The sequence below is a fragment of the Herpailurus yagouaroundi genome, unplaced genomic scaffold (genome assembly GCF_014898765.1).
Source record: "Herpailurus yagouaroundi ecotype Mexico unplaced genomic scaffold, PumYag 60526, whole genome shotgun sequence".
Lineage (NCBI taxonomy): Eukaryota > Metazoa > Chordata > Mammalia > Carnivora > Felidae > Herpailurus > Herpailurus yagouaroundi.
The window spans coordinates 219-3,216 of record NW_024415430.1 but is presented as its reverse complement, the minus strand read 5'-3'; the positions used below and the strand labels follow the sequence as shown (position 1 = coordinate 3,216).

At 42.7% G+C, this 2,998-nt stretch overlaps 1 long non-coding RNA gene across 1 annotated transcript; it reads left to right on the top strand.

Annotated features, from left to right (window-relative positions):
- Positions 1-623: 623 nt before the first annotated feature.
- On the top strand, positions 624-2,448 carry LOC121024184 (uncharacterized). Its single transcript, XR_005787639.1, has 2 exons — positions 624-836; positions 2,244-2,448. It is a non-coding gene; the product is annotated as an uncharacterized LOC121024184 (long non-coding RNA).
- Positions 2,449-2,998: the final 550 nt, after the last annotated feature.

The window sequence follows — 2,998 nt, the reverse complement described above, 5'->3', positions numbered from 1 at the left end:
TGGCCATTGCTAACTCCATGCAAGGGTCATGTTGTGTCAAATAAGGTGTGTTTGGATGGATGTTGTTGCAGCCCACGGGATGACAGGGAAGCCTGAATGTCAAGCTATGGGCACAAGGACTGGAGTGCTCTGTCTTTGCAGTAGAGAGCAGAAGGAAACAAAAGTCTGGGGGAAAGGCTCCAGCTGTCTCAGGCTCCCAGATGCAATACTGCTCTGTGGTCAATAGCTGTTGGAAACACACAGTGAAACCTGTACCATCCAGATGCTTTGTGCTGGAGGAAATCATTTCCTCTGAGCAGTGGGGGGGGGAATACATTCTGTAAGAACCAGGAAAATGAACCCCTCTGACACCAAAAAGAAGAGTCTCTTCTTCCCGAAATGCCTCTTCAGTCCTTTCTCTTGACAGTTTTACATCATGGCGGCTGGCAAAGGAAAATATGTCTAGGGCCCACATCCACTTTCACAGAGTGGGCTGCAAAGGATGACTTTTGAGCTGAGAGGCAAGAAAATGATGATGGACACAATGCATGATGAACAAATGAGGGAGTAAAGAGTTTGGACGTGGGAGGCAAAGAAATCCAGGGCGGCAGGTTATGAAAAGCCAACTTTGGAACTCTCAATTCCTAGCGCTGCAACGATCAGCCTGCTCTGTTTTGATTGTTTGTTTGTCGGGAGATTTCTTCTCATTAAGGCCATTGCATTTACATGATTGTCTTGTCTTTCTTATTAAACAGGGCAAAATGATTAAGAGGGAGATAAGTGTGTGTCAACAAACATGCGCATTATTATGCAAGAACCTTCTTAAAAAATGGAGAATGAAGAGAGAGCCCTTAATGGTATGCCTATCCCTTTGTATTTACAGGACGAAAATGTATATTCTTTGGGAAATAGCTATACTTTATCTCCCCTTCCAAAAACAAAACACAACAACCTTTCTGTTGCAGAAGAAGCTGTTCCTCAAACTGCAATCTGTCTGCAGACATTTCACTTGACATAGACCCTAAATTGAGGTCTTAAAGCACTGAAGCTGGCCAACAATACAAAATCCAATAAACGTTTTAAATTTTTTTTTTCAACTTTTTTTTTATTTATTTTTGGGACAGAGAGAGACAGAGCATGAACGGGGGAGGGGCAGAGAGAGAGGGAGACACGGAATCGGAAACAGGCTCCAGGCTCCGAGCCATCAGCCCAGAGCCCGATGCGGGGCTCGAACTCACGGACCGCGAGATCGTGACCTGGCTGAAGTCGGACGCCCAACTGACTGCGCCACCCAGGCGCCCCCAAAATCCAATAAATGTTTTAAAAGTCAATGGTCACAGGGCGCCTGGGTGGCTCAGTCGGTTGAGCAGCCGACTTCGGCTCCGGTCATGATCTCGCGGTCTGTGGGTTCGAGCCCCGCGTCGGGCTCTGTGCAGACAGCTCGGAGCCTGGAGCCTGCTTCGGATTCTGTGTCTCCCTCTTTCTCCGCCCTTCCCCCTGCTCATGCCGTCTCTCTTAAAAAAAAAAAAAAAAATTAAAAAAAATTTTTAAGTCAATGGTCACATTTTTGCTAGTGTTCCTACTCATGAGTCATCAGGTCCAGATGCTGAGATTCTGAAGGCACGGTAAATCAACCCCCGGAAGTAGCTGGCGGGTATTTTCGGTTTTGAATCTCTTTCTCTTTTTAAAAATACATTATTCTCTTCAAACAAGTGGAAAACTCGGAAATGCCATTAGTGCCAAGAACAAAATTAGTATTAGCCCCTATAATTCTACCATACAACAAAAATCCTGGTTAAACTCCAGGGTCTTTTTAAAATCAGGTAGTTATAGCTTCTCCGGTTGCCTGAATCATATGGAGTTTTCCAATACCAGACTCCTGCCTTGTAGCCAATGTATTATTGCTAAGGAAGAGGTGTCCTCGAACTGTCTCATGTAATGCTAGGCTTTGAGCAGAATCAGATACAGTGTGAGTAGTTCCTGCCCACTGGTAATAATTTATGATAGGTCGCCACTGTTGTGTCTCATACGTCCATGATCAGCGCATGCTTTAGACTGATGCTGTGGATCAATACATTTGAATTCCTACGAATAACTCATTGGAATTAGACTGCTGACATTTGTAAGGTACATATTTTAAACAGTTCCTAATGTGGCATACATTGAGATCAGAAAGATGAATGAAACAAACTGTATGCCCAAATGATTGTGGATAACTGATTCAAACTCATAATTTTCTTTATTCTTTGTCTTGGATTGTGTAGGAATGGCTAAGCTCATTGCTCCTACTGCTTTTTTTGTATGAATATCCTATTTATCATGAAGCTCATGATTTTTCTTCACTGCCCGCCATGGACCTGGGACCGGTAGATTCATTCAATGATACTACATTTGCTATTGCATTCACACCGGTCACCAACGTAACCCAGCAGATCATGGACAAAGTAGCCTTAGCCTCCTTCATGAAAGGTGAGTTTTCTGGCAACCAAAGAGAAATATTTCTGATGGCAATATTTGGTTCAAGTGACTTTAGATGCATGCATTTAATTTGCATTTCAGTGGATAAACCACGTTACTTGTCAGATTTTCTAGATTATGTGAAATTGGAGTGCACAGTCTCTCAAGAGAGAACTCTTAATCTTGCACAGGATTTGGGGAAGCATGGAATATAGAGTTTGGCAGACTTTGAAAAGCAGGAGTGTTAAGGAAATCGTTGACATTGCCGTGGAAGCATTATTACTAAAATGAGGCTCTCCCTCCAGCGTTTGCTTGTGATGAGTGACAAAAACAGTTAGTCTTTCCTTGAGTTTGATTATAGGAATTCTTTCTCCACCTTTTTACTACCAAAAAACAGCTTTACTATATTTGAGGATTCTAAGGAGGAGTGAGTATTCATTGTGTGTTTCAGATTTCCACGCTTCCGTGTTAAGATACTTATCAATGAAAAATAAGAGTAAATATGTGGATCCTGAGAAACTTAACAGAAACCCATGGGGGAGGGGAACGAAAAAAAAAAAAA